We start from the raw sequence: 27,714 nt of genomic DNA on the forward strand, positions 1-27,714 counted from the left end.
CACCTGTTCTTTCATACACTGTGCCATCTTGTAAATGAGTGCCATGCAAACATTATTTCCCATAATTTAGAAACTTTTCAACTGAAATTAAGTTCCCCAAGAAGCCTGAATGTATTGAATCAGCATAGCTTCCAAGAAAGTTGGCAAAATCCATTTTTATATATATAGGCCTAGTTAAACTGGAAATAGAAGATTAAAACATTGAAGCTACGCAAAAATAGAGGAAGATAAAAATGACAGACACTATGACTGACTAGTGTAACACACAAAAGCATTTGTTCAAGCAATTATATTTGCCAAAAGCCTGCAGTGCTTGGCTACTTTATAAAATCAAGCACAAGGCATTAAGCCAATTTGTTTAAAAAATAAAAACCCCTCCAAAATCCTAAACCCCAATAACCAAGCAATAGCTGATTTGCATTTCTGAAAACCTGCAAAAATATTCTGCATTTCACTATTCGTATCCTCAGTCTCAAATGTCTGATTTATTCAATGTTTTCTATTTTACATATTTTTACATCAGGAGTTAATCCTATATCAGTACATCCTTGTCTTCCTATTCTAGATCCAAAGAGATATACATGTAGTCACAAACAACAGTGTGTGAAATTGCTCACTGCTTATGTTTCCATACTTAGATAACTCATCACGGAGAAATGTGTGTCCATGGCAGAATTCTTTTGGCTGAGCCCATTAGATGACTTCAGCAGAACCACAAAAACAAACAGAACAGTACAAACCCAGCAGAACCTAAAACCCAGGCTATTTTTAAATTTTTGGTCATCCTGTGAGATGGACCAGTCCAAGTGCCTTTCCTGAACTTCAAGCCTTACATGCACTGAATGCCACGGTGGCAATCCTGGACAAAAATGCTTCCCTTCATACTCTGCTGGGTGATGTGGGGAATGGTTGGCTGGCAAGCCTACACTCGGCCCATCTGTCAGAGTGGAACTGTGCCTACACGACAGGTTCTATGCCACTTTCAGTAACATGTTGCTGAGAATAAAAGCTTATTTATGAAACAACATAGGGCAACATCAACGTTTGGCTTAAAATAGCAGGCAAATGAAAAATGATTGCTTTTCTTGAGGAGATAAGTCTTTTGAAATCAGCTTGAAGGTTTTTAAGTTTTATGAATAAAGACTAGCACATACACTGCAAGAAATGAGGCTGTTCCACACATTTTCTACTATTGTAGATAAACTAGCATACTAATTATTATTTTACAACTGTAACTAAGAAGCAAATTCAAAGACCTCCAAAAAGATGTATGAAAGTGGAATTTCTCAAAAAGACATTGGGAGAAGAGAAGGCTAAAGAAGGTGCAATATTGATTCTTCACTTTATGAAATGTGTGTGTATTAAATAAAGTGGACTTGAACAGTTTTTATGACTATAAATAAACCCAACTATTTTCCATTCAAGGAAACAACGCCATTCCAAAAAAAATTAAAAATAGTATGGTCACTATTATGCCTCATATTAGACAATTCATTGAATGTCAAAAAATAACACTTTTTTTCCAAATTTCTAGTGTAAAAAGACAGAATGCCATTATGTTTTCCTTAATAAATCCCTTCTCGGTAGGAGTGCTCTGAACGCCACAAACTGGAGACCCGTGTAAGTTCCATGTCTGGGTTAGACATCTCTGCCATTACTCTGTATTAAAAGGCCAAAGCTTCTGATTTAAAATACAGTCTTGATTATTAGTAGTGTGAAACTAACTGTGAAATAATGAATCAATACAAATTAATACATTTTGTTCTTGATTCTGAGGACAGCTAGAAACAATAGTTCTGGAAAATACAAATTTAATTTTTGTAACATACTACATGAAATCTATGCTGTCCATAGTTCTTACAACTTAAAACCAAATTAACTTAGTATTTAAAACAAAACAAGAAACAGAAACATGTACCATTCTTTGGGGGTAATGACTAATCTAGAATTCACTTTAAAATTCAAACTGCACAGTTCCTTCTGCTCCTGTTCCTCCCCACCACCACATTATCCTGGTTCTTAATTAAGCATTAATTTATTGCTTGAGTCCAAACTGCTTAGAACCTTTGCTGGGATTCTCAACAATGCAGCTTCATAAGACACAATCTATGTATCTTACACTTCTGTTAGTAATACGTTGTAATATTCATAGTGGAATTGCAGCACAGCATTATGGTTTTCAGTTTGCAATGCCTGATTGAATTGTGAGACTTCTTGACTTTTGGTCATAATTAATTGCTGTTTTGATCTAGTAAGAGCAGACTACGTATTTTATCTCTCACTGTGTACCTGCTGCTGTACATTAGCGTTCTTTTCAGAGAAACAATATCACAAACACTAAACAGCAATTTCAGTGAAGTTACACTGAAACTTCACAGAGCCAGACAAACATCTATGATTGTGTACACAGCTATTCACAAAATCATTCAGGTTGGCAGGAACTGCACAAGGTCATCACATCCAACTTCCCTGCTTAAAACAGGGTCAACATCAGCCTTACAGTTTCATCCAGATGGGTTTTGAAAACCTCAACAACTGCCTTTCAGAAATCAAACTGTATTTACTAACTGACAGCAAAGGGTAGCCTGAAAATTACAGAAAAATTTGGTCTACATACATAGGACAGATAGTTCCATCAATTCCTGTTGCAATGCTCTTACCATACTTCAGAATTAGCTAAGCCTCCCATATTTCGTATCTAATTCATCAGCTATGCTGATGGATTAAAGAGAACTTCAGTGATCATCAGAGAATAAAGATATTCTGTAATAAATTGACATATATACTTTTTATTTACCTCGTAAATAACCAGTTTTTACACTACAGAAGACCAGGTTATTTCAAAGAGCAGAATAAGGTTAACATACAAAGCTACCAACCAAAATAATTAGAGGACTAAAGGAAAGACCAAAAAACCCACTAGCTGTATTTTACTTGGGTTTTTTTCATCTTCCTCAACTTTAACATTTGAAGAATAAGCTATTACTAGTAGTGTTATAACTTCCACTGAAAGCTTTAGGAGTCTGTTAGTTATCAATTTCAGACTACAGAAAGAACCAGCCAGGTCTGCAATGCTGAAAGAAGAGCAAGTTTTGTTTAATCTGGTAGTCCTAACATATTCTGGAGATACTTAATACCTCAAAACATAATCACGCATACAAAAGATTTATTTGAATGTGTCACATAACACAGCCCTAAAAATTCCATTAATAATTAAAGGATTAAGAGCTACATTCACCCGCTCAATTTGACTGATTTAAGTTTGAATTATGATGCTGAATTCTTCACAGAATCACAGATAGCCCTTAAATTTTGTAGAGACTAAACAAGAAATAATCAATCACTTTTTCTATTTTGGCTTAAGTATATTTTGGGTTGTCACTAATCTGCATCCCTCTAATAAAACTTCCTGTGTCATTCAGGAAGGATTTTTTACAGGGTTCCATTATTTTCATATAGTCTGGGTATATTGTCAATGTTCTACTTAGAAAAAAAAACCAACAGCCAACAAAAAGCAAAAAAAACACTCCAAGGTTTGCAAGGCGAATTGCTTTTACAATTCTGACTAAAATAATGGAATTATTTCTGATTTTACAGCTGCAAACCTGAGCACAGTACTCAATTTTGCCATGGTACCAAATAAGAGCATCATCTACAGCTGTTTCCGTAACAATTTCCATTACAAGTTTCTCAAAAGGTCAAGAAAGCTGCACTGTGGTGTTTATAGTTTGTGCAGCAATATCCTCTATACTTTATAAAATGCAGTGTATGCTTTGTAACTTCAATGTATCATAGTCACAGACCCAAGAAAAACAAGCATTCAAGAACTAAAAAACCAAAATTAATATTAAAAATAAAAATAAAGCAGTTTACTATCACTATGACTGTGACCAATCAAGCAATAAATGACCTAGGCCAAGATGGGATATATTTCTAAGATGTTAAAATTCAAACTACCTACCAACTAATGATTTTCTGTTGAAAGTCCCGCTCAAAAGGGCTCACCTGTAACATACAAACTTCTAAGACAGAAGTTAAAGAAACAAAGAACAGGAAAATTGTATTAGAGCCAAAAAAACTAACACTGCCTAAGACCATTGAAGCAAACTAAATTCTAAGGCCTAATTCCTCTCAAACAAAAAAAGCTCTTAATTTGATTTACACACTCAAATATTCACTGACATATATTGAAGAAAAAAGCCTATTTTCTTCAGCTGAACTCAAAAATAACTTCTAAGTTCTACTGAAGAAATAGAGTTCATTTGAGCACGTGTACACCCTTTGTGAGGCACAGCTGGTCCTTGCAGATAGCCCTGCAGTAAGAAATATTCCAGGTAACAAATCAGATGTTGTACCAAGAACTGCTTCGACTGTTTTGGTGCTACACTGATTCTGCCCTCTAACACTGCTAGCCCAGGGCTGTTTCAGGGCTAAGGATGAGGTTTTTTCTGGATAGTTGAGCATCCACTTCAAGAACACATACACTTTTAAAACTGGAGATGTAAATACAATAGTTGGATTTTTTTTAAACAATACTCAACATTAAAAACATTGCCCAACTATCAGTTGTATCTTATGTTTCCCAAACATGATCCTACTCACTAGAAAGGAATACGTATTTAACAAGTCACACCTAAAAAACCTGTAAAAATCTAATGACTAGCATAAGCAACTTCAATCTTATATGACTTCCACCTTTACTGCCTCCCAAGCATATAATAAACTGTTCTACACTAGAAGAATCATCAAACAGTAAGTTTATAAATTAGAATATGATCTCACTGAAGTACCCTCATAAAAGCCAGAGTTCCAAATTTAGTGCAAAAGTTAAAAGGTCACATTTTAATAAAAGTTCTGTCACAGTAGGTGCCTTAAGTGTTAAAGAATATTGCATAAATTTTATACTTGTAGATAAAAAGAATTCCCAACACACAACCAACGCACCCAAAATTATCTTGCATAATTAAGGGCAGTTCAACACCCACAGCTGAAGATGTGAACTACAGCCCTGGAACCCTCCTGAGAGCTGCAGCCAGGCAGCTGACAGCCCAGCTGAGCACTGAGCACAGGCAGCAGAGGCAGCATCTGCCCTCCCTGTTGCTGCTGCGCCCAGACTAACTCATCCAGACCCCAGCAGAGATGTTCAGCTGCTCGCCCGCATTCTTTGCTTGGTCACATCCCTCTCATTTTCTGGGAAAGGACTGTCACCACTCTGATGGATTCTCCTGCATGGAATGCCCCACTTCCCTGGTTGGGAGCTCCAAAAGCTATGATCCAACTTAGAAAGCAACTTCTGGGCTGAAGTGACTAATGTGTCATTTATTTTAACAACAATCAGAACATAACAGAGGGCATTTTCTAGTCGATCTGGTATAAACACAATTTTTAATACAAACAGTAAAATTTAAATAGACAAATATTCCACAGGCTTATCTAGTTTTGGTGACATGCTTTATTGACTAGCATCAAGAAGTACACAAAATATCAGCTGTTGTTCAAACCGGTACACCATTCCTAGAAAATATAGAGGACAACATATTCTATGATTTATTTAAATTACTCTTTTTTTTTTTGCAGTCTATTACTCCCTACCAGCACTACGTTACTAATGAACCATACTTATTAAAAAAACTTCCACACAGTTAAAAATACAAAAAAGAATAAATCAAAATCTAACCTGTCCTAGTTTACTGCCTTCACTGACTTAGATTGTGTTGTTCTCATTGTGCAAATGGTCCTTGCCAAAATAATTTTCGTTTTTGTATCCACCACCCTGTTTGCTGTTTAAAAAACGTTAAAAGGCATAGAGCTTCAAAGACTATCAGACATTTTTAATGAAGTGTCCTTAAAACATATTCACGGAGAAAAAATGTGAAACAAACATGTCAAAATTATTCCCGGATGCTGTCCAGCAACCAGCTGTGGTGTGCAGTCTATGCTAACCCTGGGAACATTCTTCTTTCTCTATGGGCCTCCAGCTTTGTCTTCTGTTCTTACGGATATTTGTATTCCAAATGCATTCAAGTTAAATCTCAAACTAAGCAAGACCAAACTGAATTAGTACTTCAAGAGGAAAACAATTAAGCATGACCAAGCTTTTAAAGCAACTAGGCTTTTTTGGTTTGACACACAAAGTACCTTTTCATTAATTTACCATAAAAACCATGTTGTCGGACACCTACACTGCTTAAGTCATGTCAAGCCTTCAAATTCTAACACTCAAGGTCTGCTCACTTAGGGTAATTAAATAACCAAACATCTATTTTTTGAATAGCAGCACTAATTCCTACTTTATGTCCAAATCCAGACTTTGCTAGTCGTGTTCAGTGCCTGTAGAGTTCTAATTATTTAAGACACTGTTCACAGAGAGATAAGAAAGGCAAAGGTCACGAAAGAAAGGCTAAGGAAAAAGTGGGCCTAATGCTTAGCAGAGAAGGTGAAGGAAGCCATGGAAAAGGCTGAGGCACTGATACAACATTACCAACAGTAGATGAAGATGCAAATCCATAGGATCAGAAGGATGCATTCAGTAGTGCTGAGAGACCCGATCAGTGTCACTGCAAGGATGCATTCTACAATCTTTTAAAAGTCATGGCATCAAGGGAGATTCCCAAAGACTGGAAAATGGCACATAGCCATCTTCAAGAAAGGCAAGAGAGAGGATCTGGGGAACTACAGGCCAGTCAGCCTAGTATCAGTTTAAAGAAAGGAGTAACCCCATGCAGCAGTACAGTGTAGGTCTGACTTGCCCATTCTCATCAGCATTAATTATGCAATTCTCCTTTAAATCTTCACTGACAGCATACTACTATCGGCCTTTTCAAGGTGCACTTATTATACTTTCTAAATTTGGGCACATTAGTTCCCCTTCACCTCCAGCCTTCTAAAATTTCTCCACTGTTCCATGATTTGTTAAAACTCAAAATGAATAATTCATATAGCTTCTAAGCTTTTTTTCTTTTTTAGTATCTGTAGGTGTCAGTGCAGCAGATTTAAAAACATTTAACATTAATAGTTGCTGGTACAGTGATAATACATTCTTCCCATCACTAATGATGGAGGTAGTGAGATGTAAAAGCATCATCCAGCCTCTTTCTGAATACAGAACAAAATATTTATTGAATATTTATGCCTTTTTCTGCACAGCAGAAATTTATCATCCTTGCCCGGTATTGGACTTCTATCATTACTAAGCTTTTGTACCCTTCAAGAACATCCTCTATATTTAAAGAATTCCATTGTACTCTACTGCCCACAGATTTTTATTAATAACTTTACCTCCTTAATCTCCTGTCTCCAAGCCATACAGTGCTTGCCATCATCAGCTCCCCATTCTTTAAAACTGTATTGCTTCACTCCCCTCCTTACCTTGTTTCAACCAAACAAATCATGTTTCCTAAGAGAAGAATTGTTCTGGGAGTAACTAAACGAACAAGTACGTGTAAAGCAAGTCACATTTTTATTCTCAAGCACTCCTTGTTTTTTAAGTCTGCTCTTTTAAAGATTAAAGTTGGAGATATGTGCATGCAGAATTTGTTCTTGGCTCCCAACCTGCAAAATTAGATCACAGTTCCTAACACACCTGCTCTATTTATTCTACATGCATCAGAAAGAAAAACCTGTACAGAAGGAAACAGAGTGGCTTTTGTTTGAAAACTGTCAGATACATATGAAGAAGTATTTCCAAAGCTTCAGAAATTGATTAGTGGCCAATTGATTTATCAGCACAAGCTGATAAAAACCAATACCTGCAACAGGCTGAATTCTCATAATTTTCCTTTACTGAATACAGAATGACTTTTAAGAAAGTGCTCATGTTTCTAGGATCTGAATTACATTGATAGAAAGTCTCCAATATATTTTTTTCAGATAAAAATCATTGGCACAGTACTACTCATCTGAACGGTGAGAACTCTTCAAGCAGGCAACAAAACACTTCATATACAAAACCACAGAAAAGCCTGTAAGGTTTTGCTGCGATATTTCACTTTTTAGAGAGGTTCTCTAGTGAACACTCATTGAACATGTTTTAACATACAAATTATTTCAGTCTGCTATAATTTTCTTTACACAGCTGTGATTTGGTTTTTTAATTTATCATTTTGCTTTATCTCAAAAACTTGCACTAAATAGCAAAATATACAAGCCAGGACAAAGAACACGATATCCTATAAGATTTAGATAAGAGTTTTAATACGGAAAGAACATTACCAAACATATTTCCATAAAAACAAAAATCAATGCTTCCCTTGCAGCAAAGCAGAAAACCCTGCGTATTATTTCTAACACATTCCCTTCCACTCTTCAAAGTCAGTCACCTTTCACTAGTAGTGAAATAATACAAGATCTGTGTTGTAAACTTTGTAGTTTTGAGATGTGCACTGAGTGAATGCCAACAATCTGCATCATCCTCTCTATCATTCATTCATCCAGCTCAACTACTTTTTACAGCACTGAAGGGAAGGGAGGGGAGATTAAAAATACTGTTGATAACAGTAAAGACATTTTGCACTTTTCTTCTAAGCTATTTCTGATCTACGTGAATTCACTTTCTGCATGCAGGGCCCATGGCCCATACCATGTAAATATCAGTGATCATGCTACAAGTTAGAACTGAATTAACCTTAAAAATGAAACACAAAATTGCAGTGACAAAGAGTTCCCTTGAAATCCACAGTCCTTTGATTAATCTAAAAAAAAAAAGTATTTCCACTGATGACAGTTATCTTCAAAGATAAATGAGTAAATATTTTTTTCAGTATTTCTGGCTATATACATATTTCATCTGCAAGTGTTTTCAGAACTATTGACTGCAACAGCTGTAGAACTTACAGTATTTAAATATCATGAAATTCACAGACTGGAAGCCAAATTTATTTTATATAGATGGAAGAATTGATCTTAAGTTTCTGAAATGCGATGTTTTGGATAGGAATTTTAGAAGAAGCCTCCAATAAGCAAAAAATTTAGACTATATATATGTATTTAGCAGATGACAAAACAAAATTACTTCAAGCATCAGAGCAGATAACAAGAACAGAACTCTTTCTATGCAGGAGAAACACATGTATAATAAGGATACAGTGTATTCTGTTTCCTAACATCTTTAAAATTGCTAAATACCTTGTAATGGTCTCTGTTTTCATGACCCTTCATCTAAAACCATAAAATTAAAAAGCCTTAAAAATACAAAATAACAGAGTAAACTGAGTTGGAAGAGACCCAGAAGGATCATAGAGATCAACTCCTGGCCCTGCAAAGCATCATCCCCAGGAGTCACACCATACGCATGAGAGCATTGTCCAAAAGCTTCTTAAATTCCATCAGGATTGGTACTGTGACCACTTTCCTGGGGAGCCTGTTCCAGTGCCCAGCCACCCTCTGGGTGAAGAACCTTTTCCTGATATCCAGCCTAAAACTCCCCTGACATAACTTCATGTCCTGTCACTGGTCACCAGAGATCAGTGCCTGCCCCTCCTCTTCCCCCTTGAAGAAGCTGCAGACAGCAGTGAGGTCTCCCCTCAGTCTCTTCCCCAGGCTGAACAGACCAAGAAACCTCAGCTGCTCCTCACATGGCTTCCCCTCAAGGCCCTTCACCATCTTTGTGGCTCTCCTTTTTACGCTTTCTAACAGCTTTATATCTTTCTTACATTGTGGCACCCAAGATTGCCCCAGGACTCGAGGTGAGGCCACCCCAGTGCAGAGCAGAGCGGGACAACCCCCTCCCTTGCCCGGCTGGTGATGCTGTACCTGATGCACCCCAGGACACAGCTGGCCCTCCTGGCTGCCAGGGCACTGCTGGCTCATGTTCACCTTGACATGGACCAGGACCCCCAGGTCCCTTTCCGTGGCACAGCTCTCCATCCTCTCATTCCCCAGTCTCTACACCCAGGATTACCCATCCCAGGTGCAGAACCCAGCACTGTGCCTTGTTGAACTTCATGTGGTTGGTGATTGTCCAGACCTCTAATTTGTCAAGATCACTCTTCTGGGCCTCCCTGTGGTGCATCAGGCACAGCATCGCCAGCTGGGCAGGTGAGGGGATTGTCCCACTCTGCTCTGCACTGGGGCAGCATCTCCCTGAGGCCCGGGTGCCACAATGTAAGATATAAAGCTGTTAAAAAGCGTAAAAAGGAGAGCCACAAAGATGGTGAAAGGCCTTGAGGGGAAGCCAAATGAGGAGCAGCTGAGGTCACTTGGTCTGGAGGAGACTGAGATGAGACCTCATTGCAGTCTACAGCTTCCTTGTGAGGGGAAGATGAAGGGCAGACACTGATCTCTTCTCTCTGGTGACCAGTGACAGGAGCTTACGAAATGGCCTGAAGTTGTGTCAGGGGAGGTTTAGGTTGGATATTAAGAAAAGATTCTTCACCTAGAGGGTGGCTGAGCACTGGAACAGGCTCCCCAGGGAAACGGTCACAGCACCAGCCTGACAGAGTTCAAGAAGTGTTTGGACAACGCTCTCAGGCACAGGGTGTGACTCTTGGGGTTGCCCTGTGAAGGCCTAGGAGCTGGACTTTGATGATCCTTGTGGGTCCATTCCAACTCAGGATATTCTGGGATTCTTTCTGCGCACCAGTGGTAAATAACATAATTCACCAACATTTTAGCAGTATTTAAGACTCTGTTACATATAGTTCAAGTCAAGAAAGCCATGAAGATAAAAACTGCCCTCAAAAATCTAGTCAAGAAGGGCTCTGTGACAAAACAGCTTGTGAACACTGAAAGTGAGAAACCACTGCACTTGAAAACAAAGTGCCGTCAAGTTCTACCAAATGTGCTATTACACCGGATGTGTGTTAAATTTGCTTACATGTTACTTTTTATAGCCAGTTTCAAACAGAGGCATTTAATCTTTCCTTAGATAAGTAAAATGAATTAATTACGAACAAATCCTAGACACATTTATGCATTTTGTCACAATAGTAATTTACATGTCCTCCCTAAGAGAGAACTTGTACAACTCTGAATAGAAAAATACAGTTGACTACATTGTCTGAAAGCTTAAAAGCTCACCTAATTCAAATCAATCTTTATTTCTATAGCAGCTTGTTAAAACCAAACAGCTTCTTTCTCTGCACTAAATAAACTTAAGGTTAGGTCCAACTCTTCCCTGCATCACAGCTACATTCATCACCTTGCCTCTAGTACATTACAGACATGTAAGTGCAAAAGAGTTTTAACTTAAATCACTAGAAGATCAACATGCACACACACACAGAACCAGCTTACATCCTGTAACATGACTTCTATATAAAAAGCAAGAGGCAATTTGCATAGACTCTGAAACCACAGATTTTTCATAGAAAAAAATTCATTACCACTCAGGGTACTTTCCACCACAAAGGTGAAATTCATAATGGAGAGACTGCTCAGTTACATTCTAAGCATTTTACAAAGTAAATTTAAAACAGGTTACCTTTAATTACAAAATAATGAATAATTATTCTCTGTCTTCATCTGAGGTCAAGAGAATGGCAAGATGAACTATACCTCCTATGAGATGGAAAACAGGCTTCAATAGAGTCTGCCTCTCAACTAACTCTAAAGTCATCAGTGTTTTCATAATATATAGTCAAAAGTAAGCTGTTTTGGGGGGGAAAAAAAGCTTTAACAAAAGTATTACCCTGCTGCACAGGAAGCCTATCATGCTTGCAATATGTTTAACCCAAGTGGCTATACAAAGGTAAACCCTCTTCATACGAAGTTTCCTAACAAATCTCAGGTATCTGAAGATGACACGCAAGCCACAATAAAATGACAGTCTAATTGGAAATTATAAGCAGTATCTTCTTCTGTCCAGTTATACTCACTTAGTGCTTCATGGCTTTTTTCACATAACTACTGTATAAATACTTTATGCCAGGACTGGATTTCTCTGTCTTGAACAATACCCCGTAAGAACATCTGGGTTCAACAAAAGAAATAGACATATCTGACAGCCAGGTTCCCAGTTATGTGACAGAGTACACAATTAAGAACTGGGCAGCATACTGACTGCATTCCAATTATAACTAAGCCATCAAATTCAAGACTTCCTGAGAAGAAAAAAAAAAGACATTTTTATTAAAATATATTCTTCCTATCCTTCACTAGCATAGCAGCACAGTCAACAACACACACACCGTTTTAATTTCTATTTATATAGTAAAGCACAGGCATCAGAATGCATGAGAATTAAACTAAGAAAATGGCTCAAACTGCTATGATTTATTACCTACAAACCATTTTCTTACAGGTATAATCATATAATCCCATTGAGCTCACAGCAACACATTCACAAGACTCCAGTCAGTCAGGTACCAGGATGACTTCTGAGTATCTGTGTTGCAAGTACAATAATACAGCTAAACAAAATAGAATTACTTGCAGCCTGAGAATTTCACAAAGCAGCCAATTAAATGCACAAGTCAATAAGACTAGGATTATGACAAAAAAAGTTACCTATAGTAGCATAATAAGATAATGAGATTGCTCTTAGCCAAAGTATCAAAATTCTGGCTATTTCTTGAACCAATAGTGCACAGAACCTCCAACTACTTTCTCTGACATTGTCAGTAACAAAAAAAAAAAAAAACCCAACACCCCCCATGTCAACGTATCAGCCCATTACAACTCCTCACACTGTAAAAAAACCCTGCCATCACAACTTTTCATCTTTCTTGGCACTGTGAGAAAACAACATAAAGGTCATGGAAAACAAACTTCACTCACATTCTTACAGGTGTCTCCTCCATATTAAAGCGGAAGAGCACCACAGAGAACCTTTTGGTGCCTTTGCAACAGAACAGTTCCCACACCTCTGAAGTCAACATCTTTCAGCAGTATAGTCACTTCTATTTAAAAACAAAATAATATTTTGGGTTTACTGTTTATATATCAAAATTGAAAATCAGAAGAAATACAGTATAATTCAACTATGTAGGAAAGACAGAATTGAGTAAGATCCTGGCTTTTTTTCCTTTTTTTTTTTTTTTTTTTTAGCTATGCAGCTACTGCAAAGAATTTAAAAGAAAAAAGAATCCTGAAGGCTCAGCTAAGTAGTTCTACATTCAAACAAGCTTAAAAAGATTTGCCAATTATATGGTCAAAAGTAAGAAGCTATAGTCAAAATCTGTCTTTTTTATATCATAACCTATTTTCCAAATGTATTAAGAAAAAATAATCTTTAATGTGAACTTCTAGTCATTCAACCAAGATTCAGCAAATTCTAAACCCACACACTTGATTTGTCATGTATTTTGGCTGCTAAGTCTGACTCTAAAAGAGTGATGTGCTACCTTATTATTATTTTTTAAAAGATTTCTCTTGGGATTGCAGCCTATCTCACACAGGAAGGAGAGATTTTTATCCTTAAAAACAGGAGGTTCGCCCACATGATCACCTGGGACAAACTTGGCCAGTGCAAGCAGGCTAGAAGGTTATAGGAGCCTGGGAATGTTTAACATCAAGAAAGTAATTACAGCCCAGCAAGATCAGAAGGAATTACACAGGAAATGTGAACAGTAACCCTTTCATGCCAAAAAAAATCATGAAAAAGTGAGCTCTCAGCTGCCAGACTATAAGGCTGTACAAACCAATTGCATAATGCAGGAATGGAAAAAACACTACATATTACTAGGCTATAAATTCCCAATGATGTGATAAAGCTACACCTTCATGAAAAGAACAAAACCCCTGGTCTTTCTTCGTGCCATGTATATGCAGTATAATTAAAGCCCAGAAGAAACATGAAAAAGTTGCAAACACCACACATGAATGGTTGATTGTCTCTTCTGGACTTTTTCTTTGAAATTTATGCTGACCAAACGGTGTTCCCTCTAGAAGATGGTCAAACATATTGTTTTTATTCAGTCATGGAAAACTTCTGTCCAAAATATGTAGAGCATTATTCAAGGAAGAATGCTAACTCTCTGTTACCTATTCCATAAAAATGAATCTCCCAAACTCTGAAATAAACCCCGTAACTCAGCAGAATGGGCTCCAAGTACTCCATGTGAAACAATTTCTGTTCTCTAGGGACACAGGGGGAATTTGAGTGATCTGACTGTAGTTCAGTCTAGTTAGAAAGGCTTCAAGTGTCATTTTGGAAAGTGAAAAGTGATCACATGCCTGTTCTTCACACAGAACTGGGACCCATTTTAGTTATACAAGAGATTTTTTAAAGCTCCTCACTAAGGAACATTGCATTCCTTTAAATCTATCAAGACATAATGCTGCACATAACCCCAGACAGACAAGAGATGAGCAATAAAGCAACCAAGCACTACTGTTTTTATTAGTTTATTAAAATTAGCATGAATATATTCTCATTAAACAAAAATAAGCTCCCCTAAAATGAGTGCTAGTGTTTATCTGCTCTACTGAAAAATGAGATAAAAAGAGATTTTTAAAATTAAAAAAAGAATCAGTGAATTATCTTATTTAAGCAACATGCTTCTTTAGCTGTTCTTAAAATTACAAATCAGAACAGCATCATCACATATTGCATTGCCAAAACCAGTGTACCATACCACCACTTCAGCATCTTTTCTTCCAAGCTTGTCACTCAGGTGTTCCGCTCTACCTTCCTTTACTACCAAAGCCTTTCTTTTCTCATCTCTTCTGTTGGATTCTGTTTTGTTTCCTTTTCCCTGCCTTCACATCTAAGGTGGGTGGGATTTTGCATCACTAAAGCCACATGCACCATCAATTCCTGGATGGCTGAAGTCTACTCAGCTACCTGCTCAGTGGAATTTCTAAATAAATAAAATCGAGGGACAAGAAAGAGAAAATACAAAAGCAGCACATGAGAATTTCAAACACAGGCATGCAAACAGGGCAGAGACAGTGTAGTACAGAAGTAACAAAGACAAAAAGTAATTGCTGACATTACAGCCTACACAAGTAACTGTAACTCCCATTCTTCAGGAGATAAAACTGAAACATGAAACAATCATATTTTCTATTTTACTGAGATGGAGGCTGAAAAGAGAGACAAGCACTGTGACCTCACTCTGGAGACAAAGGGAAAGTTCCATTTTCTCCTGCACTAAACTTAATCCCACTTCTAAGGGTTGGTGATTTGCAAAAATAAACTGAACTAGCTTTCCCAGTCAACACACGTTCTTCAAAGATTAAAGTCACTTCTCCTGAATTTGTATGTCTCCACAGCAGATTAAAGATTCCGCAGTACAATATTCATACAATATGCTAGCCAAAAAAACTGCAATAGTGGATGAGCCACTGATTTTTCAGCAGCTATAAATGCAACACAAATCTATCCACAGCATGTAACAGTGTTTGTGGATTGGTCAAAAAAAAAAAATTTCAATATTATTGCCAGATACTCTGTTTTCAAAGTACTTGTACGTGTAAAGCAAAAATAGTCCCAGTGATACTGTATGGTTTTTTCAGTTCAATGTGCTTAAAACCCCAGCCTATTTTCAGCCAGGTGAACTAGCTGAAGCCTGTCAGAAGCCAGGAACTACCTACATGGGCTATTACCGTGCAAATGAGTTGGTGGCAACAGCCCCGGGAAGGGCTCCTGTACCTCCCAAGTGTAGGCAACACATCAGAAACTGAGCATTCCTTTCAATACAGGAACTTGCAGCTGACTCATCTGCTGCACCCTGAAGCAGCACTACAGCTCACAACAGTGGGCACTGCATAGCATCCCTTTGCAAATCGACATTTTCCACCTGACCACATCTGCTCTTTGTGAAACCTCTTTAGAATTTATATCTGAAAACTAGTAGGAGTTGAACTCAGTGATGCTTGTGGGCCCCCTCCAACTCAAGATATTCCACAATTCTAGTGTACCACTACAAGTAATGCTTTTTAATTGGGAGCTTACTGGCATTCATCTTACTTCTAGAAAGAAATGTAATTAACTTTAAAAACTTTAAAAGTAAAAAATGTCATATTCTGGGCCTGTGAAACCACTTTATAATGAAAAAGTGAATTCCAAAGATACTAGTTTTTAAATTACTATGCTTCTAAATACAGTAATTTGTATTTATCTATAAACTAGATTTCAGTAGAAATTTAAAACTTCCTCTTTTGGGGACATCTACAATTAGTCAACCTAACACGAGTTAATATTCCCACCCAGTGCCTTCCTCACTACAAGTATACACATTAAACATTTTCTCCTTCCCAATAAAAACAGCTTTCTAAAGATAATTGCCAAAGACTGAATTATCAGGTAACTACACCATTCAGAGACAAGTGCTGGAGAGAGAGGCCATCAAAGAAAACCTGAAAATGTTCTCTGTAAATATCCTCCAAAAAAGCAAGCATGGCTATTCTCTCTCAACCAGTACTAACCTCTACAAAATCCTTAAGTTTATCTATCAATTTTGCAATTACTAATCAACATTTTAGAAACGGTCTTTCTAGTGTTTCATGTCTGAAATGTTATAAAGGGACAATTCAAATAAATTGTGTTCATTATTGAACAGCATACACTTTAAAACATACTTCCACTTGGACAAAAGAAGGCTAACATGCCCAAGTTTATTGTCTCTGAAACCCCTCAGGGTTAAATAAGACCCAGGATACTCAGCCTGTCTTATCTCCCTGATAAGACAGGACAGTTGCAATAGTATATATGTACAGTCCACTTTACAAATTATTTTTTTACTTTTTTTTGTCTAGTGGGAAGATGCTTTGCAAATTATTAGATATTACCATCAAGACAATACCCTTTTTCCTTGACTTGCACTTTTGATGGTCAAATTAAAACCCATTATTCTACAACTTCTGTAATCAAGATTTCATAGTTCTTGATTTTCTTGCTTTTCCAAAATGAACAGCTTCCTGGAACAGGAATCTGTAGAACATCTGTAGAACAAACTAATTCTATATTCAGGAGTTTCCATCAATTTTGTTAGCATTATTCTTAATCTGAGGAATTTTTCTGCTTCTCAAAAGCTGATCAGCTAAATCTTTCAAAGGTATCTGCATTTCTGTAAGTGTAGAATAATTTTAAAACTGAAAAAGAAAAGTAAGAGTTTGGTCTGTTTTAATCTTGAACAAGTTTTCTTGTCTCAAAATTGAACAGAAATTTCACTTTCCAATGAACATCAATATTTTATACCAAATATTTGAAGATTTTTAGATGCAAAAAACACCTTCAAAAAGGTTTCAAAACTTTTACAGTGAATTAGATCAATTATACCTTAACACCTCACAATACACAGCTATCTTCAATGCATGCTAGTACATAAATGTAGGTTTGACACTTGCACGAAAGCATGAAAAAAGAAATAAAACAGGTACAACCTTGATCTAGCCTGAACAGACTCTACATCTACAGTTTCATGCTTCTTTTGAAGCAAAATCTTATCATCTAAAAGAAACCTTTAAATGATCTAGAACACAATCTTTAAATACAGAATCTACAACTTAACCATTTTTCTAACTTTTCTGATGTGGTCACGAAATCTTTCTGACACAACAAAGAATTTGACAGCCAAATGAAAAAATACCTGTAAGAAATTAAGTTCAGGGCAAACATAAAGTATGTTAATCATACCCACCCAAACTGTTAATTTCACCAGCTCACCTTAGGCAGAACATGCCCTAAACTGGTCAGAGGTGAAAAATCCTGCACTGGACTAGACTAACTCAGTGCCTGAATAACCCTCCCAGCAGCTGTTGATCAAACCTGGTTTCCTTATCATTTAGGAAATCAGAAAGTCTTCACTCATTCCTCTTGGAGCAGCTCTGACCACAATTATCTCCAGGCCTGTCACTTTCAAGTCACTGAAATTAGCTGTCTAACCAAGACACTCAACATGCTACAGCCAACAGGCAAGCTAGTTTGTCCTGTTTTCTTTTAGCAGTGCACTGACATTTTTTATCAGCAAAAAACATGGGAAGATTTGTTCTCAAACCTGAAAAGCACACTCCACTCAGGACTTTGAAGAGAACAGAGCATGTCCAATGCTTTTGTCAACTCACCCCACTATACTAATTGCTTTTGAAAAACAAAGTCAGACTTTATATTCTTACCAAATGCACAACAACATACACTCCTTTTATGTCAAATCCCATCTCCCCACCAAATGAAAAGAGCTACTACCAGAGCTAGACAAGATTCCAGCTTCACCACCAGAACAGAAGATCCAAAGCAGGAGTCAACATGGTTTACTGAAACACTGACACAAGACTAATGAGAACCATCTCAAGGAAAAGCAGATTTATTACTGTCCTCCCCTCCAGATCACTGTATAAATAAAACTTTCTCATCACAGAAAAAGACAAATTCCTCCAGAAATTATCAAGTACCCCATTCTACACATACAACAACAGAGAATTGACACAATTTTCAAATACAGCAACCTGTAATCAAACTTATGCAAATATGATGTAAATTACATTGTATTTATGTTTCTGTAAACTATACTGTGGCAATATATACTCTTGTAGTGCAAGTAGATGATGAATGAAAAACAAAGATGTGAGAAAGAAAGACAAACAAACAAGTAATCAGTCTACTGACTAACAAACTACACCAGGTGTTTCCAGAAATGGCCCGCAATAAGATAAGATTTAAAGGGGGAAAAAAAAGCCACAACTGAATTTTGGAGCATTCTGCTCATTTACAAAAGTGAAAAGAAATAATCCAAAGCAACAAACTTCTCCAGGATCCCACATACATCTGGAACCCACCTGATTATGTAAAGACTGGAAACACGTAGTGGTGGCTTTTAAATGCACATTTTTCAAATAGTGACAATCCCAAATAGCAAAGCTTACTTTTCACATGTTCCAACCCTAAATAATGTTTAAAACTTGACTTATTATTTTAGACTTATCATCCCTGGCAGAGTACCTCTCAGTTACTGAAGTTTTTCTGCCTTGACAGGGGAATTCCATTTCTAGGATTCATGCAGAGAAAATGTTTCAGTATAAATCATGGCTATTCTAAGCCAGGAAAATGTCCCACGGATCGCTAAGTTACCATCTTTCAAGCAAGTTCTCCATAATTAAGGTATCAATTATAATTTCACAGGCATATTTTATTTTATAAATAAACTCTGTTTCCACAATTTGAGCTGTGGGAAAGAATGTCTGCGTCAATGCATCAACCCTTGCAGCACAGCAAGTTTTGAACTGAATGCCAGCTCTAAATGTTATAATACGGATTCTAGCATGGAAAAAATAGGAGGAAGACTTCCCTCTCACCCCCAAATTCCCACAAGCCTTCTGAATTTTTTTATTCCTGTCACGGCACCTCCCTGACATCTGCTCTTTGCTGCTCTAGAGCCAAATACAACAAATTTAACTCAATCTGCTGCTAAAGACACCAAAAGTAAAAACTGCAGCCTCTGTTAAATGGAGAGAAAAGGGCATTTCAGTGGGAATAAGCAAAAGCTGAATCTGCAGTCTTTTCCAGCTGAACACTGCTTCTGATACTTTTATCATAGAGTTTTATATTTGAGTTTGAGAGAGACTGAAAGCAAACAGTTTCTAAGACTTGAACCATGCCAAGAGAAAAGACTGGCAGAGCGACAAGCATGCTCATTTAATTAAGATACCCCCACTGCTATTTTTATGACTTTTTACATACTTGCTGGGAGTTGGCAGGGTGACACAGAAGGCCAGTGTTAGCTCATTTCATCCTCCCAAAATATTCTATCACTCTAGGTACAGAACAAACTTGTGTACTGACTTGAATTAAATTACTGCGGGAACACCAACTTAATCACAAGCCCAGGCAATAGAAAAATCAAAGCGGAACAGGACAGTGCCTCACGAGTGACAAGTCACAAAAACAACTGGCCTATGTAAATGCTTTCCAATTTTATGAGGACCCTGATGTTAATCCCCAAAACCTCTACCCCAATGTGCCCATCTACTAGAAAAACCAAGTAAATCAGTAGAACCTACCAAGGGAACTAGACATATTACCTAGTGGGTTCTCACCTAGATATAATCCAATACAGGGAAAGAGAGCAAACAAAAGAGATGCTGCAACTGTTTCTCCCATTAACAAACTAGGGATAGACTGAATTCATTTACTCACACCATCAACACATAGTTTTTAGATGAGCTTTATTAACAATCATGATGGAAAAAATAGTTTTGCAAGTGACAAAAAGATGAGAGATTGTATTCTTTCAGGAGAAAAGGTAACTTGAGCCTGTGGAAATATTCTTGCCCTCTAATTTATCCAATTTCTATTAGAATTTTTCTAAATCAAAATTATCCCTAGACTGCAGAGCTCAGTCTTATCAGTTTAAGAAATATATCCTTTCTCAAGTTTCCTTTCTCACTTTGCCATCCTAGTTTCACAGAATGTCCCCTTACTCTTATAGCATGAACCAACAAAACAAAAGCTTTTGAGTTACTTCTCTCAAACAATTCATCATTTTGTGTACCTGTGTTATACTTCTCCATGTTCACTGCCTTTCAAAGGCTAAGCAATCTGTTTTGTTTCAAGTTCTCTTTATAAAGGCAAATTTCCATCCCCCCAGATTCCTCTTTCAGACTCTTTCCTGATTTCTGTCTTCTCTACATCCTTTTTAGAGGCATCCAGCACCACAACCACTGTGATGGCATGCTGTATGACAGTAAGATACTGATTTTTACCACACCATTTTATACTCCATCACACTGTTTACTTTGATTACAAGTACAAAGACAGGTATCAGAAGTTAAAAGAGCTCCCAGAAACAAGATTCTTAACACGCAGTCCCCTACTTTGAGTATGTGGCATTACTAACATGTCCAGACATCATTTGGGGCCAGGTAGTCCTTGCTTTTTCATCCTTCAGCACAATTTCTTCCTTGTATCTCACCCATTACAGTCTGCAAATCTTTGTCTCTTGCCAGTCAGAGTATCTGCCCAGAAAGAAAATCACTGGTTTACAGGAGAACACAAACCCACACTCAGCAAAGGTAACTGCCAGGACTTTTTGCTTTTAGGTCTTCAGTGGAGCACCAAGTGTGCTTTGGCACAAGAGCAGGTCAGTAAAAAAATACAGCAGGCCTGCCCTTTGAAAAATTAAGACTGTTATAAAAAAGATAACTCACACTATATGGAGGACAAGAATATTCTGCATCCTACTTATTCTACCAGAACTATGGGAAATAGATAACACCTCTGAATTAACTTACTAAATACCATAAAATATAATAGATACTATATCGGCCCTTAAGAAGTACAATCCAGCCAAAACTAGAAAAGTTTCCAAAAACACAGTGCATTAAATTTATAATTTGAAGATTTGATATCACAACAGCCTATCTCTATTTTTCTCTGGAAGCTAAAAAAACCAAGAGAATCTGTAGGACTTTTTTTTTCTCAATGATGAACAATACTGTAAAGTTTGCTTAATAATGCTGTTCAGGGAAAAACATAATAGAGTGATTGACCCGACTCTCTGTTCTTAAACACTCTGCTAAAAGAACAAACTATTTGTGAAAATAACAAAAACCAGCTGAAGGCATTTGGGTGGTCTCCGTTTGAGTCCTGTAATATAGAACAGTTTCTTCTTTCTAAATCCAATACTGATTTGTGTTCTCACTTCAGTAAAGCCTTGAAATCTGTTGATGACAAAAGCAACACAACCCACTGAACATCCACATTATTTTACTGGCAGGCTGGTAAGTTCTAAGTGCTTGATTCATCACACGCAGAGTAGTACAATTACATACACAACGGGACTATGCAGGTTTCTATACACTGATCCTTTTTAATTCCCTAACAGTATTTTGGGGTGTCATATAGTTGTATCTTTAGGACAGTGCACATAATTAGCAGTGACCAATGCTAAGTAGTTCAACTTTACTGCCCTGCTTCCTAAAAACATGGATCTATTATTTCTTCACCAGCAGTTCGATTTCGATTGAGCTGAAGAAGAGCAGGAACTGTCAGAACCTCATGTCTTGGTGTATGTAGCACTCTTTGAAAGGGCAGCCTGATACAGATCTGAGATTACACACACCCCCAATAAGCAGACTGTAGTCTCACATAGGGAGGCCAACCAGTCAAGGCCAAAAACCCACCAAAATTAAGTTCTATGTCATTCAGCACAAGACAGAAGTGTGCTCAAAACTATAAAAATTAGTAACATTTTCGTAAAATCCCTATTTTCTACAGTTCATCCCAAATAACCACAAACATACATATAAGAAAAGTGAAGTGGCAAAGAAGCACAGGTACAATAGAAATTACATCAGTCTAAACTGGAATTTGTCACCATGCATCATTTTCATAGTGTTGGCCCAAGAGAAAAATCCTTTAAAGAAGAGATACAGTCCCTTGCAATTGTCCTTAACAGCTGAATAAAGCACCAAAAATTAAGACAATGCACCTTTGAGGGTTTTTTTCATTTGGTTTCTGCTTTGGGGTCACGTAAAAAATTAAATGCTTCCTACAGACATTTCAGCATTCAGCCACTGGTAACATAGGGCTTAATGAGGAAGACTGAGTATGGAAACATAGCTCTGACTGCTCTGCCACCCAAACTCAAACAGCAAAAATTCTCCCTGGAACTGTAACTTACAACGAACCTAATATCCCAAACCAATTTCAGTCATAGATCCTAGTAAGTCTGCCAGAAGTAGTTTCTTTCCCCCACTACTCCTTTTCCTATCAAACAAATTTTCCAAGCTGCTTTTCCATCTCTTTAGCACCTGGTCCGCCTGGCAAATACCCAAGTGAGCCACAAGAACACTCCTGCCTCCCCAGTGACTTGCTGCAACAGAGGCTCTTCAGCAGGGCTGAGACAGTCCAGCTCTGAAGCTCACCACCACATGACCTCTTCTTGGCATTAACCACGACACTTTTCCTAAACCAACAATCTTGGGTCTAGGCTTTCTGAAAAACAATAATGGGCTAAGCCACAGAATGAAACAACACAATGCATACACAGAAATTAACATCCTATAGCAGCCTCTAAAAGTAAAAGTTACACTTAAAAAAAAAATTGCATGTTTATTATTCAATACTCCATAATTTTATTATTTTTATGATTCCATGAAAAAAAAATCTCATCACTCTGCAAAAAATAAAAGCTTAACTACAAATGAACTCACCACAATGCATTACAATTCTGAAACATGCCCTGAGGTACTGATTACATTCTTTCCATTTGTGCAACAATTCAAGGTGGACTGACAGCTGACTACTAAGCCTCTTCTGGTAATGAGGACACTAGCCAGCCTCCCTTCAAGCAAGACTTTCAGTACTGTATGGCCTCCAAAAAGATGCAAGAAAGAACCAAAGATAAAAAGAACAGTTCACAGTTTAGGTGAGGAAATTATTCTTTCCTAAAATGGTAAAGACTGACGTGACAAACCAAAGATAGCCTCTCCTTAACTTACGCCCTTGTACATCATAGTTCAATACACAGTACAATTCTACCACAGTTAGGCTTACAGTGTTTTGATTACATTCTTGATATTAATTGGAACAATTACCAGATTACAACATATTGCTACACAAACTACGCTAACATTTCCTACAACATTCGATTATGCTATAAATACCCATGAAATCAATCCTTTAAAAAAGTAATACTTGACACCTACTGACATTCGGTTTGAACAGCCAATTAAGGACAAACCAATACCAGCATGTACAGTATTATAATACAGTAAGTCAAAGACACACTTAATTAGCAAATATCACACTTTGTGATATTTGAATAGGATGGTTTCTACCTAGTTGTTCTGTGATTTCATGAGGAGACAAGACCAACAGTGATAGAGCAAATACAATACGAAGACAACAGCATTCTCCAAATGCGATTTTAAGCTGGCAGTAAGAATCTCTTTGTTACACCAGCACAAGAAAGAATGAATTTTAAAAAACCCACAACTTTTTATTTTTGATATTAAAAAAATAAACAATAAAAACCTACGTCATACAATTTAATGGTGGTTACATTGTGAAAAAGTATGTAATCCACTCAACTTTGATAGCAACAACATAAAAATATGCTCCATGAGAAAGGGCTCAATTATTACTCAAGCATCACCGTTCTCTTATTTGCCAGTGTTAGTCTTGTAAAAATGTATGTTCGTGTTTTAAATTTAAATATATGTTCATGTTTAAAATTTATTTTTAAAAAATCTTTTTAAGTAAAAGCAAGTTCTCTGTAAGATCTCTGTAAGTGAATTAAAATGCCAACATGAAGCATTAAGTCCCGGCAAATAAGCCCAATGTCCTGTCTTGACTGCAAATAAGAATGAACATCAAAACATATTTTCCTGCTGCTGAACCACTAATACCTTTTATGGAAATTATGAAAACAATTAGTTTCACTGGAGTACAAGCCCAATGGAATACACCCTCAACAACCTTAAAGAATTTTAAATGAACAAATAAACAGCAACTCAAATACAGAGGCAAAAACTGTCTTTGTGTTCAGATAGACACAGAATCAAAATCTAGAATACTCTGCAAGGATATTAACTGTAATCTTTCAACATACCCACCTTATACATCCTGCTGCTGCTATGGCCAATGAAACATTTCATCCATCTTAACTCCTATTTCAAGGAAATAAAAAACAAACAAACACAACAGAAAGTTCCAATATCTCAGGAAATATATTTAGCAAAGGACAGAAAATCGTATTTAATAGAGAGATAAACATTTTAGGAAGTGGTAAATAAACAAGAATTCTACTAAAACATGTTTACCCACAATACAACAGCATCTCCTCTGAGGCATGCCATACATTAACAGGACTTTAGACTAGAGATTACAATAATAAATATTTGAATAAATATTGCTAATATAACTGATAGAAATTCACACGTTTCGGATTTTACCATGCACTTTTAAAACTCCAAAGTTTCTTTAACTGCAACCACAGTAATATTTTCAGTCAGCTTCCAATCAAAGTTCTACATTCAACATTTGGCTTTTCACCTTGACCTGACACCACGTACCTCCTTAGGTGCAAACAAATACATAAAACCATCACCAGTTTCATATGGACATTTAAAACATTAAACCACTTCCATAAATGTTTTACCTGTGACCATAAAAATGCTTGAAACAGCCCAAGTCACTGATGAAGAACACTCCTTCCACCTAGCACAACATAATCCTTGAACTTGTACATCAAAAACATATGTATGACAGTCACTACAAATTTCTAAGGCTTCATGTGAGAAAGTCAGAAATATCTCATCATATGCTCTCCCTGTCATTGCTAGTGCTGGTATTCTCACTCACAAATGGGATGAGGAAACATAGGAAACTAGTATTTTCTTCATCAAATGCTTTGAAAAACATTTCAATTACAACTTTAGCTACTGCACAATCTATCTCTTTAACAGCCTGCCCAAAAGCTAAAAATATTTGAACCACAGCATAGTGCTGGTTTTCTTCTGATCCTCCAGTTATAATTACCCAAGAATATTTTTATAACTAAGATCACTAGATCATTACAAAAAATATTTTAAACACATAACTTGTCATAAGCTTTTTCCCGTCCTTTTTCTTTCTGACTTTTGACAAACTCCAAGTTGGGAAAAATCCAATTCTTCTAGCTACTGAAGCAGAAAAAAATATGCATTCGTCCCTGAATTATATGTATTTTGCTTCACATAAGAATAACTTTGAAAAAGATTAACTTAAACTATTACTAAAAATAACTAGCTACTATCAGGTTATTGAAACAAACAAAAGAACAACAGCTCAGAATTTTGGCTGCTGAATAGTTCTGTGGGAAAAAAAAACTGCATACAAACTATTGTGATCCAAGGGAGCTGTGCGTTTACCCTATGTTATCCTCTTCTTTCCTTTTTATTAAGGAATAATAACATGAAAGACCACTTTAAATGGCATATTACGGGTTCAAATGAATCAGTACAAGAAAATTCAAGACTATATTTAGCTTAACTATACAGTATTTCTCAGTATGTTGACTGAGACTTTAACATCTATTAAAAAGCTTCAACAAGAGTTAACTTGGAGAAGAAAGGAACTGAGCACAAGACATACCACTACAATTTTAATTTAGGTATAGAACTAGGTAAAACTTCTAATAAAGCATTACTTTTGGGCAAAATGAATTGAAACAAGCTAAACTTTCACATTGTTCCAAATCTGGCCCACTGCAGACATTTGCACAGTCTTTTGAAAAGTCTCTTATGCGGCTTTAAAATCTTTCCCTCCTTATATTATCTATACCAGACACATCTGATAACTTGGAATCTGGGATATGTTCCTTATGTCATTATTAAAAGTTCTAATGGATTCATAAGCCGACAGGCCTCAGTAAGTTACACACAAACACTACACCCGTTTACTGCACCCATTTCTGCAGCCACAGGACAAAACCCCTTTGGCTGTCAGTTCCTTCCAAACCCTAAGGAGCCCGAGAGGACCGCGCATCGTATTTGTACTTTTATGGAAGCAGCAGCAAGGTTATGAAACATCGCTCAGGTCTCGGAGTCAAGAGCTCGGCGCACAGCTCTGACTCACGCTGGCAGGGACCGCACAGGGGCCAAACGGTGCCACGGCCCAGCGCCACGAAACCTGGAGGCACCCACTGCCACCCCTCACAGAAGACACGCTCTGTGGCCACCACTATATAAAGCGGAAGCTGTAGAAGTAACCTTCGTGACTTGTAGGAACCTGAACTACGCGGCCTTTCGGCAGGTCTTTATTGTAACATCCGAACTGGCAACTGCAGTCACGCCCTCTCGCAGTTTCCACACTCGAGGGGTGATACCCCGGGCCGGGCTGCGACACCCCCGGGGCCGGGGCTCGGGTGGCCGTGCTGGCTCTGAGCTCACACGGCGGCCCCGGCCGAGGGCCGCAGGCCCCGCACCGCCGCTCCCGGGCTCCGGCGGCGGGAGCCGGGCGGGCCCCGCACACACCTCGGTGGCGAGGGGGACGCTGCCGAGCCCTCCGCGCCTCCCGGCGCTTCGGCCAAGCTACGGGAGCAGCTTTGCCGTGACGGGGCGAGTGAACGGCCCCGCAGGCGCGGAGCTCCGAGCTCGCCGAGTGAGGGCCGGAGGAGGCGCCCGCCCCGCCGGAAGCCGCTACCCCTCCGCCTCCTGCTTCCCGGCCCCGAGCCGCCAGCCGGCTCCGCAGGCGGAGAGAGAGCGGGGCAGCCGCGCCCCGGCGCCGCCCGCCCCCAGTCCGGCTGCAGCCCCACTGCCGCGGGGGGAAGGAACTTACGAACGCCCGCTGTGCCCGGGTCCCGCCTCCACGGCGCGGGGCGGCGGCGTCACCCCCGCGGGAAGGCGCAGGCGCGGGGCTGCCGCTGCCGGGCGGGGGCTGTCGGCGGGGCCGACGTTTGTTCTGCGCCCGGGCTCCGGCGGTGCCGCTCCAGAGGCACAGAGCTCCGCGGAGCCGCCCCGGGCACCGCTGTGCTGAGTGAGGTCTTCCCACATCCCAACCAGCCACTGGCGTGGGGGAAGCTGCGCTCCCAGCCACCCCCCAAAACTAATGGTTGTCAGGCAGCGGGATACGAGATTTCGAGGGGCAGGTCAGAAAAAGGAGTCGCTGAAAAGTACAGGAACTGTGCTGGAAAATGAGCATAAGGGACTTGAAAGCCCTGGGTCGGAGGGAGTGCCGATGTCTGATCATGAGCCAGCTTGAAGACCAGTGGCATCCAGGCCTGTATCAGCAATAGTGTGGCCAGCAGGATGAGGACAGTGATTGTGGTTTGTGGAGGTCGGTGGGCCAGTAGTACAAAGGACAAAGGGTGTCCATTGGTGGAACAGACCCTAGTACCAAAGAACCTCCCCAGG

The 27,714-nt window shown here is 38.4% G+C and overlaps 1 protein-coding gene across 9 annotated transcripts in view; it reads right to left on the reverse strand.

The window, feature by feature from the left end:
• ZNF438 (zinc finger protein 438) overlaps positions 1–27,208 on the reverse strand; it is a 51,112-nt gene extending 23,904 nt beyond the window's left edge. Inside the window, exons 1-3 of one of the 9 annotated variants that reach the window (XM_042043136.1) lie at positions 27,140–27,208; positions 24,436–24,489; positions 20,715–20,832 (exon numbers count right to left, since the gene is read on the reverse strand). The gene's annotated coding sequence lies outside the window, so the exon portion shown is untranslated. The other 8 variants (XM_042043137.1, XM_042043132.1, XM_042043135.1 and 5 more) reach the window with 8 other exon arrangements.
• Positions 27,209–27,714: the final 506 nt, after the last annotated feature.

The sequence above is a fragment of the Corvus kubaryi genome, unplaced genomic scaffold (assembly GCF_017639235.1).
Source record: "Corvus kubaryi isolate FWS band 111438036 unplaced genomic scaffold, C.kubaryi_AGA036_p1.0 37398, whole genome shotgun sequence".
Lineage (NCBI taxonomy): Eukaryota > Metazoa > Chordata > Aves > Passeriformes > Corvidae > Corvus > Corvus kubaryi.